This window comes from Myxine glutinosa, chromosome 2, assembly GCF_964187855.1.
Source record: "Myxine glutinosa chromosome 2, kmMyxGlut1.1, whole genome shotgun sequence".
Lineage (NCBI taxonomy): Eukaryota > Metazoa > Chordata > Myxini > Myxiniformes > Myxinidae > Myxine > Myxine glutinosa.
Genome location: NC_136262.1, coordinates 78,327,047 through 78,345,705, shown reverse-complemented (window position 1 = coordinate 78,345,705; position 18,659 = coordinate 78,327,047).

Sequence of the window (18,659 nt, the reverse complement as noted above, 5' to 3'; positions counted from 1 at the left end):
ATCTTATTTCAATTGAATTATATACTTGAACACTGCGGAACACAAATCGACTTTTTGCCACTTTAAACCCTCCTCCGTTTAGCAGTACTTGGACAAAATTTACGTCAATTTACGTCATCATGGCCAATCACATTTGTCACTCGCAGAACCCGGCAATGTCCTTGTTTCTCAAGACTGCACGAGTTAAGGTGTTGTATGAATTCTTCAGTATTTTCTGTGGTTAAAATAGACATTTAGGAAAAGAAAACTTCATGAGAGTTTCCAAGCTTAAATACATCGACGTTGCCCATAACATTGACAACGGACTCTCCAGATTGACAGACGGATCATCCAGCTGATGGAAGACGCAAATATTGTTGCATCACCCTGCATGCAAAACACGAGCATGACACTTCGGGATTCAAACCAAGGCTGGAGAACTCAAAAGGCCGAGCGAACCTACCTGTAAGCTGTCCTGCCAGCCAGGTAATAGCAATTGTATTCCCATCAGTTTGACAGTAACTGACTGACGAGGAGCCGGGTTTTTTTTTTTTGACTCAGACATGTCAAATCCATTCAGTCATAACACTCATTGCAAAGATATTGCCAATGGCGGCACATTCCCATGACACATGCCTATCGTGATGCTATATGTGATGTGATCTGCTTTGACGCCTGATTTCCTGCGGCCTGGAGGAAAACGTGCTATTTTTGGCACAGGAAGGGAAGGACCACAAAGGATTCTCAAAATAATCTCGCCTTTCGGGTTGTCTCCCTTTCCTGCACTTAGACAGAGATAATACTGGCCTGAGACTTTACCAGCAGGTTTAATGACTTTCGAGTAATTCCTGGGATTGTTGCCAATGCTACGTACAGGGAAATAGAACATAAAGCTAGTGTTCCACTTTATGGAGTAAAAACAGCTAAGCGAGACACTTGGTAATTGATTCACACAATCAACGCCCTCTTCATTAGGCTCCGAGAAGGCAGATTAATGCTCTTCTGCCATGAACTACTCTTTTGGCCTCATTGGAAAGCAAAATGTTTCGCGTTTCTAACAAGGGTGTGTGCGATGAATTGAGCCATGGGGTGTACAATCATTGGAGCCATTGAGTGTGCAATCATTGGAGCCACAGTGTGTACAATCATTGGAGCCACAGTGTGTGCAATCATTGGAGCCATGGAGTGTGCAATCATTGGAGCCACAGTGTGTACAATCATTGGAGCCACAGTGTGTACAATCATTGGAGCCACAGTGTGTGCAATCATTGGAGCCATGGAGTGTGCAATCATTGGAGCCACAGTGTGTACAATCATTGGAGCCATGGAGTGTGCAATCATTGGAGCTACAGTGTGTACAATCATTGGAGCCATGGAGTGTGCAATCATTGGAGCTACAGTGTGTACAATCATTGGAGCCATGGAGTGTGCAATCATTCGAGCCATGGAGTGTGCAATCATTCGATCCACAGAGTGTACAATCATTGGAGCCATGGAGTGTGCAGTCATTCGATCCACAGTGTGTGCAATCATTGGAGCCGTTGAGTGTGCAATCATTAAATCCACAGGGTGTGCAATTATTGGAGCCGTTGAGTGTGCAATCATTAAATCCACAGAGTGTACAATCATTGGAGCCATGGAGTGTGCAATCATTAAATCCACAGGGTGTGCAATTATTGGAGCCATGGAGTGTGCAGTCATTCGATCCACAGTGTGTGCAATCATTGGAGCCATTGAGTGTGCAATCACTGGAGCCATGGAGTGTGCAATCATTGGAGCCACAGTGTGTGCAATCATTGGAGCCATTGAGTGTGCAATCAATGGAGCCATTGAGTGTGCAATCAATGGAACGTGTGTACATATATATATATATATATATATATATATATATATATATATATATATATATATATATATAAATATAAATAAATATATATATATATATATATATATATATATAATATATATATATATATATATATATATATATATATATATATATATATATATATACACTATATGTATATATATATATATATATATCTATATATATATATATATATATATATATTATATAGTTGCAGTAGTTGCAGTTTTATATATATATAATATATATATAGTTGCAGTAGTTGCGTCGGTAGTTGCAGTTTTGGGAATAAAGGTAACCCCTTCCCCCCCTCTTAGTTAGTTGCACCACAACATGTAGCCTCGCTTTAGTTCAGTTATTTCCTATTAAATGTAAGCATAGTCTCCTTTCCTGTGTTAGTATGCGTTGGAGCAGGCCAGTAAGTGTAGGCTTCGTTGTTCTTTGGGCTGGAATGCCATGTGTTCTTTGGGCTGGAATACCATGTGCTCTTTGGGCTGGAATGCCATGTGCTATGCCCAGAACAAGTCTGGAAGGCCCGAGGGAGGAGCTGAAGGGGAGTGGCCGGTAAGCGGCAAGCAGCCAATGGAAGCTCAAGGGGAGTAGATAACAACGACGGCCAGGGGAGGAGTTTGGAACATTCGGGTGAGACTCTGGGGAGGGGCTATAAAACCCAGGCCGGATCCACGAACTCAGACTGCCCTCGAACTAGCTCTCTGTGATAGAGGTGTGGTTGGAACTCTCTCTGTGATCGAGGCTCTCTGTCCACTAACTCTCCCTGCCCTGCGCTCTGCTGCCTGTTAATAGCGCTTGCGAGGACGATCTCTCCCGGGGCCACAGACGCCAACGATCTCCTTGCCTGAGCTCCCTGCACGTGCCGTGAACATCCCAGGGACAAGGCCGAACGAGCTGACCGGGGCGAACGGCGCCAACGACCGCGCTTGGAGTGCGTCGTCCTTCTTCATCCTTTTCCCCACATGAGTGAGTGGGCCCTTGTCCGGGGATTAAATAAGGACGATAAGTGTCTGCTCTGTGTCTCTTTGCCCTGATCATTGTATAAATTGTATAATAAACCTATGTTCTTTCGCATCCATTTGGCCGTTCACGTCATTTCCCACCATTGGTGATTGGCTTCGCACTGTACGAATAAAACTGCTCAATCGGGTTCAATAAGAATTAACGGCACGAGTCACGTGACATGCAAACCGCTCAGGCGTATCAGACCAGCGTGACTCGTGCGAGGTCCAGTCCCCGTTCTCGTGGCAGCGTGTGTCTAGAAGGTACGTGGGGATTCGACCCGATACCCTTCCGCACGCTCGCTACGGGGGTGGCGGCTGGAATTGCTCCGCAATCCGCCCCAAGAGTGTAAAAGTGGGTCGCGGCCTCGTGGACTCAAAGGCCCGAGGGGGAAAAGGGTTTAACCCCCCTCCTCTGTAGGTCGACGGGCTCGAGATCCGCCATAATATATATGTCCTGTGTTGTCACTGAACTACTCCCTCAAACTTTCGTGAAATCCTACCAAACTGCTGGTATGCACCTATCTCCCCCGTCGGTAATTCCTAAGGGTATTTTGTTTGAAAATTTTTCCTGTTAAAAAAAAAAAAATTTGGGGGGAGAATTTTTTTTCCCGACTTCAATTGTTTATAAAATGTAATATCACGTATATTACAAATACATGTATGCATTATGATTGTTTGAATTATGATTGGTGTAAACCATGACAAAACAGCAACTCAGGTACAGTCATTTATCTTTATATCTACACATCTGGGCAGTGTCTGTGTTGTCACTTAACGACTCCCTGAAACTTTTGTTTCTGTGGTTGTGAAGTGTTTTTAATAACGTGGGGGTGAGGTATTTTGAATTATGTGGTGGTGAGGTGTTTTGAATTACATGATGGTGAGATGTTTTAAATGATGTGGTGGTGAGGTGTTTTGAATTAGTTGATGATGAGGTGTTTTGAATTACTTGGTGGTGAGGTGTTTTGAATTACGTGGTGGTAAGGTGTTTTGAATTACGTGGTGGTGAGGTGTTTAAAATTATGTGGTGGTGAGGTGTTTTGAATTACGTGGTGGTGAGGTGTTTTGATTTTATTGGTGGTGAGGTGTTTTGGATTACGTGGTGGTGAGGTGTTTTAAATTTGGTGGGAGGTGAGGTGTTTAAAATTATGTGGGGGTGAGGTGTTTTAAATTACTTGGTGGTGAGGTGTTTTAAATTAGGTGGGTGAGGTGTTATAAATTACGTGGGGGTGAGGTATTTTAAATTACGTGGTGGTGAGGTGTTTTGAATTACGTGGTGGTGAGGTGTTTTGAATTACTTGGTGGTGAGGTGTTTTGAATTATGTCGTGGTGAGGTGTAATCATCCCAAACTTCCAGTCTGCACCTACCCCTCCCGTATGTATGTGCTGAGGGGTTCTTTTTTTAATTTTATATATTTTTTCAACCTAAATCTTCAACCTAAATTGCTTATAAAAATGTAATATCACAAACACTACAAATAAATTTGTGCAAAATAATTGTTTGTATTATGATTGGTGTAAATCATGACAACACAGCAACTCAGGTACAGTCATTATCCTCAGCTAAAATAAGTCCTGTTCCTCAGTAACGACGCGTGGTGAGGCGATCGTAGTGAGCCGAGCCAAGCTAGTATATTGCTACGGTTTTGAGATTGGCACATATTGGTCATTAAAGGTAAAAGGGTTGCCCCCCATAGTTAGTCCACGAGTAACACGTAGGCCACCTTAGAGTATTAGTTACGTCATAGTATGTGTAAGTTTAGGCCATTTCCACTAGTAATATCTGCGTTGTGTAAAGACATAAGTTTAGGTCCTTTCATTTTGCGTCCACCCTCCAATTACACCTCCATGGCCATAATTGATCCCGCGCCCCATTTGGCTGATCCCTCAGTTTGTTACGCTTTGGCTACCCACAGCATTTATTACGCTTTGGCTGCCAGGAGCATTAGCTACCCTTTGTTCGCTCGCTAGTCGAGTAACACGAGGTAGGCCTGAGGGGGAGGAGCGCGGGGGGTTGGGGTGGGGCGGCGTCAAGACAGCGCGTCAGAGGCGATGATGTTAAGGGCCACCAGCCAACCAGGGCTCTAACGGCATGGCGTGACAGGGCGTGGTAAAGCGCGTCTGGTAAATGCTAGAAGGTTCTTAGGGTGTGCCTATAAAAGCCTGTGCACAAAGCCCTTGAGAGAGAACTTTGAGGAGTGGTGAGAGGACTCGTTGGGAAAGGGCGTGATAAGAGGACTTGCACGAGAGGAAGGACTAGCGCTGGAGGGACTGTTACAAGGAGCACGAGAGAGAGCATGAGTGAGTGGTGAACAGGACTCAACTGAAGCAGCGCTCGCTTTGTGGGTATTTACACGATATCTCAGTATTACGTACGCTCCGAAGGAAAGGCAGCCAGACGCGCCGGTGGCGAATATTGCCTATTCAGCCACGCGAGTGAACGCGCCAATAGCCGCCAGTGTTAACCGCCAGAGCCCAGACCCTACCGTTCGCCCGGTATTATCCCGTGTGCGCCAAACGACACGCAGAGAGCTCCTGCCATCTCTACTTACCATCTGCCCGGGACGAACCGGAGGCCGGGGGGAGCTGCACGAGAGCCATCCCTGGACATGGTGAACATCATCCTGCAGCTGCAAACCCCGTGTGAGTGTGTCTGTGTGTGAGACAGGCCCGTTTGTCCTGGGGATTAAGTTAAGACTGTTTTTAAGGCTGCACTGTGTCCTCTTTTCTGGAATCATTGTAAATAGTGTTAAAAAATCTTGTTATTCCTTTCTTCCCAATTCGATCGCCTGTGTGATTTCTCCATTGGCTAAGCGTGGTACGAGTAAGATCGCTAGAACCGGGTTCACCAACTAAACGGCACGGATCGTGTGTACGCACCGCTCGGTGTCTCAGCACGCGTGATATGTGCGGGGTTTATTTCCTCGTTTCTGGGCAGCGCCAGTAATTAGGTAATAGTGATTCTCGTCCTACGACCCTATTTCGCGCTGTCCGGGAAGGACGTCATAGGTCCCGGGTCCCGTCGGCCAGTCAAAGACAAGGGGACTAATCCCCCCTTGGTAAGGGGAGAAGGCCAGCGCTGAGATCCGCAACAATTGGTGTCAGGAGTCGGATTTGGAACCCAAACCAAATTGTTTTGGACAAATTTGGCCAAAATTACGAGCGACCAAAATTTAGTGTAACATCCAAATTAAATTCGTGCCATGGCTAGCCAAAGCGGTTGAATGCCGGTGGGGGTAAATGGGGAGGATGAGGAGTTATAATCAACCCAGGACCCCCGGGAAGAATTTGGAGAAATGGAGGACGTTAATGAGGGGCCGGTAGCAGGAGTAGAAAATGGCGGCACCTCGCACATAGCAGCGAGGGCCGCGCCCGCTGCGCAAGTGGGGGTTATGGATATGCAATCCTATATGGGCACCTTCATTGCGCAATTCATGAAAGAAATAAGGGAAATAAAAAACGAACTTCATTGCGCAATTCATGAAAGAAATAAGGGAAATAAAAAACGAAACCCGGGAAACGAAAGAAATAATGGGTGCCCAACAGAATGAAATAAATAAAATAAATGGGAAAATTGACACCCAAAGTGACAAAACCACCCGGGACATAAAAAAAGAGTGATCAAATGAAAGAAATGGGGGGCCAATTGAAGGAAATGGGGGACAAATCCACCTGGGAAATAAAAGGATTGGAAAACAAAATGGGTGGCCAATTGAAAGAATTGGGGGACAAATCCACCCGGGAATTGGAAGAGTTACAAAACGGACTGGAAAGCAAAATGGACACCCGAGGGGAGTTAATAAAAAAGATGGGAGAGGACATAAGGCGCAGGTCGAGAGGGAAAGTCGAATTGGGACGCGATGGGGTAACGCGACGTGAGGAACGCGTGGAAAGCGAGCTTGAGCGAGGCGCAGTTAAAATGACTGGGGTAGAAATCGCGACTCGGGGTATGGAAAAGCCGACGGCCGCCGAATTGGAAAATTTTATTTTATGCGCGCCAGCGGTCGTCGAGCTTAATAAAGAAAAATAAATTATAGTGGAAATTGGGGACGAAGAGACGGCAGAGTTAGTACATGTATCACGGGGGATTGAGATGGAATGTACTCAAAGTCTGGATTCACATCGTGATGTCGTGTTGTCTAACCGCAATGAGAGTTTGCAGGTGCTGCTGCGGAAAAGGGTCCCAAAGGTGAGTAGGAGCGTGTATGGCACGAAAGTGTTTGGCGCGAAAAGGTTTTTCGCGCGCTTGGGATCGCGACGTCACCCGGGCGCTTGTGGAAAGTCTGTGGTGCGATGTGTGAAGGTGAATGGTGCGCGTCTGCGAACGGCACCGAAGCGCGAGTGTGTAACGGGCGAATGTGTTACCGAGAGTGAGAGCGAATGCACAACGGAGTGTATGTGTGAAGAGTGCGACACAGAGTGTGCGATGGCCGAAGAGGGTGTGCGAGAATGCACACCGGAGCGTGTGGTCGAGAGTGTGCAGGAGTGCACACCAGAGCGTGTGATTGGGTGTGCAACAGGAGATTGCACACCCGTGGGTAAGTGTGCGCTGAGTGGGTGTTCCCCGGAGAGTGCACACGCGTAGTTGTTACTGAGGATGTAACAAGAGAGTGTGCGCAAGGGTGTGTGATGGCCAATTGTGTAATGGAGTGTGTGAGTGGCATGAGTGTGCCTGAGTGGTGTGCACCTGAGTGTGCAAGAAAAGAGAATGCACGAGAGAGTGCTGTAACAAAATGTATGGAATGTATGGGAGGCGCTGGAGTGCCTCGGTGTACGAGTAAGGAGTGGGTCGCGTGTGGGTGTGAGAATGCGACTCAAGCATTGACCCAGACCGGGGGGTTAGCGCGTAGGGCGACGTATAGCCGACGCGAGCTCTCAGGGCGTGGTGCGCTTTGTGTGCTGCGGGGACCGGCGGGGATCGTTGCCGCGGTGGCATGCACGATTCGTGCCAGGCCCCACCCTGTATTGTCGGTGCAGTGCCGTGGCGAAAAAGGCAAACGGCACGGTTCAAGGGGGGGTAGGAGAGGACGGACCTTCACCTCCTGGCGGGCGCGGTGCTCCGACCGGGGGAGGTTGGGCCATCGTGCCGGGGACCGAAAGGCTCTGCGCAGAGATGGCACCTGGAACCTCGGCCCAAGCATGCCTCCTCCCCTGAATCGAAAATGCCGGACGGACCCAACCAACAGTAGACCAACCACCCACATGCATTGCTCGGCTTTTCGAAGCCGAGCTGTAATGACGATGTATTTCCGCACCGAGAGGCTCGAGTGGAGTGGACAGTTAGCCATAGTGTTGGCGTGTGGTAGCTTTACCATTCATGGGGGAGCATGAGCTCTAGATTATGGGGTGGCAGTGAAAACTAGCCGAGGGCGGGCTAGGATATTGATAGGGATTTAGAAATGACAGTAGGGACAAGATTTAAGTAGAGACATTGTACAGGTAGAGGGGACGTAGAGAGATTAGATGGATGATAATGATGGGGGAAGTGCTTACTGTAAGCCGTAAGGGAAGACGGAAAAGCATGAGTTTTAGAGGGAGGTAGTTAGTTAGATGATGCTGTGTTTATGAGCTTGAGATTGAGGCGCAAATGAGGAATTGAATGAAATTGTGTGTGTGGATGAACTTGCGCAAATGAGGCATTGGTCGGGGATGACCAGAGGTAGTGTATGAGTGGTGTATTGAGGATGAATTGAATTGTGTTGAGTCAATTGACTGGCATAGGGTGCAAGTGGGGAACAGGTGTGAGCACAAGAGGTGTGCAAGAGAGCTTGGTGTGTGGAATGAGTGGTGTGGAATGAGTGGTGTGGAATGCATGGTGCGAAGGAGTGAATGGGGGGAGGATGGACCCCTTCACGAATACCCGGGGAGGGTAGTTTAAAGTCAGGTAGAGGGCTTAGGTAAATTGTTGGATATTGACACCTGTGGTGCAGGTAGTAGCAATGAAGTGCTTGGATTGGTGCATGAGTCTGTGGAAATGGCTGGGTGTGTGGGCTTTGTTGGTGCATATGGTTATTGGGGCACTCCGCCACTGGTAGTCTGTCGGCCAGGTGAGACCGCAGGTAGGCTCTGGGAGCCAGTTAGAGTCAGAGTAGTGTTTAGTGGGGCCCGAGGATCCTAGGAAAGGACCCGGGTAGCCCAATGCCAGAGAGGGCATCAGAGGGGTGAGAGAGCCAGCAGGCACCTTCCCCAATTTAGGGTATTCGCAAGGAGCATGGTAAGCTCGGGTGGCGGAGGTGCGCAGGTAGTTAGACCTGCTCGTGGAGCCACACGACCCAGCCCCGAAATTGTGCAAAGGCACAGTAAGAAAAATTGTGGAGTGAGACCCAAATTTGGAGGGCACCACAGGGTGGGTCAATGGGAATTGGTTTTTAGAACCACATAGTGTAACGATGGCCAATTGAATTGGCAGGGCAAGACCCCGGGTAGTGTAACTGAGTTCATGTGATTAGAGTATAGTTAGGATGAGAAATCACCGCACCATCCACATCCACTCACCAGGGGAGACGGAACTCCACACCAGGTTTTGCAAACGATTTGAGTGGGTGAGATGCATCTCGACGTGATGTGACATTGTGTGTATTCCATCTCTTCCTTCTTGGGAGGGATTGGATAACGAATTTGGATTAGAGGGGGATATGGGAGACAAGACGTAGAGACGAATTTGTAAAGTGTAAATACAGGGAAGGGCAAGGGTAGTGTAGGCTGACATGGGGTGTTACGAACGGTTAGGGACGAGCTTTCTCTGCTCGCTCCCCCACGCCCCTCATGTTGCATTGCCTCGTATTGATGTGTTCCCTTGCGTCCTTTCCTCTGCTAACTGTGCTTTGTCTTCCTCCCCACCCATGGACCCATTTTTTTTTTTGGAGGGGAGTGTGCAGGAACCCTTTACTGTGCAGCGGCGCCTGGCTACACTTGTGCGGCGCCCCTGCTACCTTTGGCTGCACCAATGCACCTTATGGACCACACGTGCTGTGGCCTGGCATCTTTGCTGCAAACGTTACCTTGCACCTGCAGACCACTGGCTTTAAGTGGTGTCGATGTCACGCAGATGGACCATAAGATTGGCCCTGCTGGAAAAAATAAAAACAGACACGGTTTGTGCATTTTATTCTGGTGTGTCAGGAAAGAAGATCTTTAAGTTTTTATTATGGCACACCGAAGACGAAGCAGGAAACAAGAAGATGCAGCCAAGCAGCTGCCAAGCAGCAAATATGACAATTGAAATAGTGATTGTGCATTTTTGTGCATTCTTGTGCATTCTTGTGTATTGGTGTATTGGTGCATTGCATTGTTGTTTCTCTCCTCCAAAATTTCTTTCCAAAAAGAACAGGTCCTGGGTTATAGAGATGTAAATAATTGGTTTGGTGTTGTAAATAACATGCTCCCCACCGGCTTTATGTTTAGTTTGAGAATCAATTCGACAATTCGGTTAGCTGTGGGTGTGAGTCTGTTAGTACACAACGCAGTCTGTGGGACATATCTAGTGTTGTAAAACTGTCACACACAGGGTGTTAGATTAAATGTAGAAGGAAACCACATCTAAGTGTCACACATAATTGAAAGAGTAGTCCTAAACCTTTCTCAAAACCAGTCGTTTTCACCTGTGTGGGTTCGACTCGGGGACGAGTCTGGAAAGGGAGGGGGGCAGTGCTGCGGTTTTGAGATTGGCACATATTGGTCATTAAAGGTTAAAGGGTTGCCCCCCATAGTTAGTCCACGAGCAACACGTAGGCCACCTTAGAGTATTAGTATGATATAGTATGTGTAAGTATAGGCCATTTCCAGTTGTAATATATGCGTTGTGTAAAGACATGAGTTTAGGTCCTTTCATTTTGCGTCCACCCTCCAATTCCACCTCCATGGGCATAATTCATCCCATGCCCCATTTGGCTGATCCCTCAGTTTGTTACGCTTTGGCTACCCGCAGCATTTATTACGCTTTGGCTGCCAGCATCATTCGCTTCCCTTTGTTCGCTCGCTAGACGAGTAACATGAGGTAGGCCTGAGAGGGATGAGCATGGGGTCGGGGTGGGGTGGCGTCAAGGCAGCGCATCAGAGGCGATGACGGTAAGGGCCACCAGCCAACCAGGGCTCTAACGGCATGGTGTGACAGGGCGTGGTAAGGCACGTCTGGTAAATGCTAGAAGGTTCGCGGGGCGTGCCTATAAAAGCCTGTGCACAAAGCCCTTGAGAGAGAACTTCGAGGAGTGGTGAGAGGACTCGGTGGGAAAGGGCGTGATAAGAGGACTTGCACGAGAGGAAGGACTAGTGCTGGAGGGACTTGTTACAAGGAGCACAAGAGAGAGCACGAGTGAGTGGTGAACAGGACTCAACTGAAGCAGCGCTCGCTTTGTGGGCATTTACACGATATCTCAGTATTACGTACGCGCCGAAGGAAAGGCAGCCAGACGCGCCGGCAGCGAATATCGCCTATTCAGCCACGCGAGTGAACGCGGCAAAAGCCGCCAGTGTTAACCGCCAGAGCCCAAACCCTACCGTTCACCCCGTATTATCCCGTGTGCGCCAAACGACACGTGGAGAGCTCCTGCCGTCTCTACTTACCATCTGCCCGGGACGAACCGGAGGCCGGAGGGAGCTGCACGAGAGCCATCCCTGGACGTGGTGAACATCATCCTGCAGCTGCAAACCCCGTGTGTGTCTGTATGTGAGACGGGCCCGTTTGTCCTGGGGATTAAGTTAAGACTGTTTTTAAGGCTGCACTATGTCCTCTTTTCTGGAATCATTGTAAATAGTGTAAATAAATCTTGTTATTCCTTTCTTCCCAATTCGATCGCCTGTGTGATTTCTCCATTGGCTAAACGTGGTACGAGTAAGATTGCTAGAACCGGGTTCACCAACTAAATGGCACGGATCGCGTGTACGCACCGCTCGGCGTCTCAGCACGCGTGATTCGTGCGGGGATTATTTCCTCGTTTCTGGGCAGCGCGAGTAATTAGGTAATAGTGATTCTAGTCCTACGACCCTATTTCGCGCTGTCCGGGAAGGACGTCATAGGTCCCGGGTCCCGTAGGCCAGTCAAAGACAAGGGGACTAATCCCCCCTTGGTAAGGGGAGAAGGCCATACCACCTTGAGATGCAAAATTAATGTGGACTCCCGGTGCTCCTCATTTTACCTGCACTGTTTTCCATCGGTGCTAGGTTTGAGATTGCCGGGAGCATTCGTACTGTATATATACTGTATATGTGTATATGGGACTGGCATAAGCTTATGGGACTGGCATAAGCTTGGGACTAATGCAAAGGCTGTTGATGGGAAATCGCTCCTGCTCTGCTTCCCGCCCGGGTCGACCGTCCGTCTACAGGCCGACCGGACGGGGGCTTTGCAGTGAGTGAAAGGAAAAGGTGGCCTTCGGAACCCGTTGATTGCGCCATAGCACGGTGCCTGCGGAGGGGGCTTTGCTGGCCTAAACGTACTAGCGTTAGGCCAGTGGGATCGTCGTTCCTGCGCATATAGGTGTCACTGCGCGCGGGCGGCGGTATCATACCGGGGCGGCGTAACACAGCCCTGGCTAAAGTTCATCCTGAAGCGCCCACGTGAAGCGGACAAACCCACAGATCGAGCCTATCGGCCGGCCGCTGAGACCGAGATTGTGTTTCCGTTACGCGTACCCAGGAGGGGTCGTAACGACGACATACTATCTACTATATAAGAGAAACGATGGTGTGTTTCACCATTTTTCTCAGAGATGGCTCAACGGATCTTTGTCAAACTTTCAGAGGTTAATCGGTGAGTGCCTGGGAGTGTTTTAGGCAACAAAACAAAAAAAATTCCAAAAATAAAAAGTTATATTTTTGGGATTTAAAAAAATCACTCTATAGTGCCTAAGCCTTTTGGATTAATGACAGTTATATCAAAGTACACATTTGCATAAATAAATACAAAACAATCACCAGACATTTGAACATAAATAATAAAACAATTCCAGAAGTTGGTGTTAAGGCTGCTTCTTCTTCTTACTGATCGTCATCATACTTAACTCAGAAACGCGATGAACGGCACATTAAGCAATATATTGTTACGGACCGCGGATTGGATGTTATTTACCGAGCGGAGGTAACCGTGGCCGAACAGTTGTTCCCCGTTTCTTCCCGACTCACCCGATTCACCCAGACGTTGGCCAAATCGCGCTATGCCAAATCAAGGATAGAAAGGACACGACGACTGGGAAAGATGAAACGACGCAAGGGGGGTACAGTTCTCAAGACCTCCGGAGGAGGGTATAATTACAGTGGTGGAGAAAAGGGGTAGATTACAAGGTAGTGAGGTAAAGACACAAAAGAGATGGGCACTTAAATACAGTCTTATCTATTCCCAGACAGACCACGGACAAACGGACAAGGTAGACTTACACGGGGATTGATGGCAGGAATGGACAGGTAGATCGAGGCACAAGGTGCACCTTGGCTCGGGGACAGGATAAAGCACGGTTCAAAGATGCAGGGAGGTCTCACAGCGCTCGGAGGTGGTCTTGCTTGCTCCAAGCTCAACGCGCATCTCTGACATCACCTCTCTCTCACTGCGCATGCTCAGCGGGGAGTGACACGCCCTCGGCTGGTTGGTTCCGCCCCAACTGGGGCCGGTCCGCCGCTTCCATTGGGTGCGGGGGTTACCGGGCTCCACCCTTGACGAGGAGCCAACAGCGAGCCCCTGTTTGGTAACCCCGTCGAGCACATGTCCGATGGCGGCTCGTTGGGGAGGCCTGGTGTCCTCCCACCACTCCTACCAAGCCGGAGTGAGAACGCGCACTCCCTGCGCTCGTTGTTCTTGTTGTTGTTGTTGAAGAGAACTGTGAGGAAGAGCTGCGGGGAGGTATTGGGAGGTCCTAAACTTCCTAACGGTGCCATACAATCACATTCTGGTGCAACGAAGGGTCAGAATTAATGGAAACGAATCCTTAACTGACATAGACTAAGAATAACTAGCAAGATGTCCTATCGTTGTCGACATGAGATGCGGTGGACCTGGATGCGACATTTAATGGGGGAAATAGGGGGAGGTCGGGTCTACAGAGTGTTGTTTACAGAAAATGGGACTAGGGAATGGGGGATTGGGGAGAGTTGGGAAGTATTGAGGAAATAGGGGAATATTTACAAGCGGATATGGATGGATGCAAATCCCATATCCGCAACACGGCACCCTTCTCGACCTCAGGGTGTCCCGACCCGATAAATTTTGACCTACTTTAGTGTGGCACTCAGATGTAGTTCCCTCTACTATTAACTCAACCCTGAGTGTGACAGTTTTACAGATGTTCACAAATGAGTAAATATGTCCCCCTGCAACGTTGCACCCTTCTCCTAACAGAAACACACCCACAGGATAACCGAATCGCGGAAAGCATCCTCAAACTAAACATACAGCCGGTAGGGAGCATTATGTATACAACACTGATATTTACATTACGATCCAGGACCTGTTCTTTGAGGAACACATGCAGATGTTATGCATAGGGAGAGCACGCATGCCAGCATCGATACACCAACCCACGAGTGCCCTGTGGCCCTACGGCCTTTAATAATGTGCAGAGCACCCCTTCCAAGCACCAAAAGCACCACCCCATTATGCACAGTCAGCACCATCCGGTGCACCAAGAAAGTGTTCAATAAAAATGCACAATCAAGTGTCCATGGTCACCGGTGGTGTCGCAGCCGGCCGATGTTCTGCCGCTGGTCTTGCCTTCATGGAGTGCACTTGGCCTTCTGGCTTCTTTAGAAATAAAGAAAGGCGCCAACCGCGTCCATTTCTTCATTGTGGCCGTCAGGGGCCAACTAAAAGTGGTTCACCTGTATGGCATAGGTGCCACGTTGGCCCAGAGGTCCATCAACGGGTGGTGCTTGACCGCAAAAGAACTGCGGTCCATTGTGGGCGGCCACAAAAATTGCGGTCCATATGGTGTACCGATCCAGGCAGCAAGCAGCGGAGGTACAGGCCCACAACTGCGGAGCCAGCACCTCTCTCTCCTCTCTCTCTGCCCCAAAGCCAGATCCTCGGAGGTGGGAGACAAAAGAAGACAGGTGAGTAAGGTGGTAAGGGCGCAAAAGTGCATGCAATATAAGGTAATGCACACTGGGGGCACATGGGAACCAGGTGAGACAGGTACGTTCCTACCGTACGCCACCCACCCCCCCCCCCCCCCCCCCAGGTAACCTACATTGCCCCTCCCTTACCCCTTACTGTATCCACAAAACACAACACTACCCATAAACATCTACTTTACACATCAACAAACATCCCTACTGTCTTCCCCGTTCCTCCCATAAACCAAATTCGTCCTCTCTCCCTCCTAACCAATCAAATTTGCCATTTCCAACTCTCATCAAAATTAGCCATTTCCAACTCAACATCAAAATTTGCCATCACCAATTCATCATCAGTCCCTCCTAAGGAGGGAGAGATGGAATCACCCCAATGTCTCATCCACGTCGTGATGCGTCTCACAAATCCAAACAGCAATTCTCATCTCCTGCAACACAAAACAAAGAAAACACAGGTGTGGAGCCATCATCATCACCTCAGGTAAGTGGCTGCGTATGGTGCGACAGGTTCATCAATCCTAACTATTTCCTCAATGACTTTAACAACTTTACATTACCCGGGGTCTTTCTCCTGCCAAACCATTGGCCCTTATTACTCTATGTGGTTCGAAGAACCAAAATCCCATTGACCATCTGTGGTGCACACCATCAATTTGGGTCTCACTCCCCGATTCAACAGTCGGTGCTCCCGCACAATTTCGGTGGCTGGGTCGTGTGACGCTCCCAGCTGGTCCGCCCACCTGCACACCTCCACCACTGTTGTTGCCTACCGAGCTCACCTGCTCCTCACCCTAACCTAACTAACTGGGGAAGGCCCTCTTGCACTCTCACCCCCTCGGTGCCCTCTCTGGCACGGGCTGCCCGATCCACACCCGGGATCCTCAGGCACCCACTGACACTAACGGCTCCCAGAGCCCACCTGCGGCCTCACCTGGCCGACATCTAACAGTGGCGGAGTGCCCAACCATTCACACTCATACTAACAGGCCACACGACCAGCCAATTTCACCACACCAATGCACCCATCCAGAATACCATTCTGCAACCGCACCACAAATCTCACCTGGCTCGGCTTCACGCTGTTGAATCCAAAGCTTTCAAAATCATTGGAATCTCCCGCGATGAAGCTATCTCTGAGGGCCTTTCACTCACTCACCGCAGGCAGGTAGGTGGTCTTTCTGTCTTCTACCGACTCCTCTCCGGCCTTGCTCCCCCAGCTCTCTCCGTGCTCTGTCCCCCAAATATTCCTACAGGTCGCACAAGATCTGCCAGCAACCCTCTGATGGTTAAACTGCCGAAATCTCGGCTCTCTGCTCACCTTCACTCTTTCATTCCTCTTTTCTCCCGCCTGTGGAACAAACTCCCACACTCCCTTCAATCCCTCTCCTCCCTCCAGGTCTTTAAAACAGCTGTTCACCACCATCTCTTATCTTCCCCCATCCATAACCTTGATCTTTTCTACCCCCACTAATTCACCCCAGATCCACCTTGTTTGAAATTCCAACTTATTTCCTGGAAATCCTGGCAGTGTCCATATGTTTATACCTCTCCCACCCCCCCCCCCCCTTCACATGCCTCCCCCCCTTCACATGCCTCCCCTCTTCACATGCCTCCCCCCCAAAGCCCTCTCCCTCCCACAGATCTCTCGATGTCTCCATGTCTCTCGGTCCCTGCTCTCAAATGTTGTGTTTGTGTCCTTCCCCCTCTCTCCCCATCTTGTCTACCGCTCCCGATGTTATTTGTTTTATGTGTCTGTTTGTCTTTCTGTGTGATTAATTTTCGCTCTTTCACGAGCCTCGATTTTGTATACAAAAAAAAAAAAAAAAAAAAAAAAAAAAAATGCCAATATCCAACCACAATTTACCTATACCTTCTAACTACTCTTTAAACTACCCTCCCCGGGTACTCGTGAAAGGGGTCCACTCTTCCCCCATCCACACCTTCGCACCACGCACACCACTCCGTACCACTTACTCCAACTCTCTCCACACCACTCATTCTCTGCTCCATATATTCCACACACCTGTACTTGCACACCTGTGCTCTCATACTTGGTGCCGCCTGCACCCTTCTCTCCCCCAAGCGCATTCGCGCTGATCCACAACACTCACTACTCACCATGACACTCATCCGCAATGCTCTCTCATTCATCACTTGTACACTCACACACACCTCGGAGCATTGCCTCACCGATGCCTCATTTGAAGCTGCTCACCAGCACTTCCATTCATACTGCATCATCTGCTCTGTCTACTCCCTTCTAAAACTCACGCTCCTCCGTCTTCCCTTACACTCAGCGCTCCCACGTCATTATCAAACACTAAGCTACTACGTCCCCACTACAGGTACCAAGTCTCTTACTTAAATCTTGTCACCTATAGTCACCTCTAGTCCCTATCAATGTAACCAAGCCCTCCCTGGCTCGGTTGTCATAGCCACCCCATAAACTATAGCGCATTTGCCCCCATCATGGGAAGGGTGGCAGGGATGCCACCCTTACCCACCGGGCCCATTGCTCATCAATCCCCCAGTCCTCTGGCACTAATAAGCCCCCCTTATTCAGAGGTACTGGGTCCCGCCTCGGCATCTAAAGCCGAGGCAATCCACGGGAGCGCCTGCTCGCCGGTGTCTTCTGCTGAACACCGCCCTACGTGCCCGACACCTTCTAGTTTCCCGGGGTCTGGCGGGGGGGTGTCTGGGGTCGGCTAACCCGCTCCCCCCTGGGCGGAGTTGAGGACCTCAACCGCCGAGGATCATCCCGGCGCGTGGCTCGACAGTGCCGCGCCAGGTGACCCAGACGGTTGCAAGTATAGCACCTCACCTGATAAGGTGCTTGTCTCCGGAATTCCAAATTTTCCCCCCTGAAGGTCCAAATTGGATTACCCGCTCGTGGTCCACCGCGGGCCACCTCCGGGGCCGCCTGCCCTGGTCCAGGTCCCGCCAGGCGCTGGTCCACCAGCCTCCGGACCATGCCCGCCAGGTCAGGACTCACGTCGGGGGCGGGCCCCCTAAGGGGTCCTCCCTCCATCGGGGGTCCCACCTGGCGGACTGCCACTGCGTGACGCTCGCTCCCCCGGGCCAGGGGCCTCGCTGCTTCCCAACGGGCTGCAGAGTCAGCCGCCTGGCTCAGAGTCTGCGGGCGCCACATGGCGAGCTGTTGCCGGAGCTCAATATCCGGGAGGGCCTGGATAAAATGGTCCAGCGCCAGGCTTTCCCGGGAATCCGCTGCCATGTTAGCATGTGCGATCCCCACTGCGCGGCGAATGTCGTGGGCAAGTTCCCCGATGGCTTCCTGGGGCTTGCGTTTTCGCAGCGCGAGCTGAGCTTTAACAAGCTCGCTCTGCTGTTCAATGCCGAATCGATTAATTAGGGCGTCGCGGAGGGCTGGCAGGGTGAGAGCACCCGGTGGTAATGCCGTCAGCACCTCCGCCGCCGCGCCGCGCAACGCGGCCACCAGGTGTACTCCACCTTCGTCCTCACCCCAACCGTTGCCCTTACACACACAGTCAAACTGCGCCAGGTACGCTCGTAGATCACTCTTGCCGTCACACGGCGCGAGTGGGACCTTGTGGGACCACCTCGTATGCGAGTCGTTGCCCGCCTGCCAGACCCCGTGCGTCGCCCCTTGCGGGGCCGAACCGGCCGGGCCCCCACAGTACATTACCCCCAAGGGGCTCCCGTGCCTCCCCTGTCCCTCTAAAAACTACCCCTGTTGGTGTCGATGCATGGGTCACGCTTCC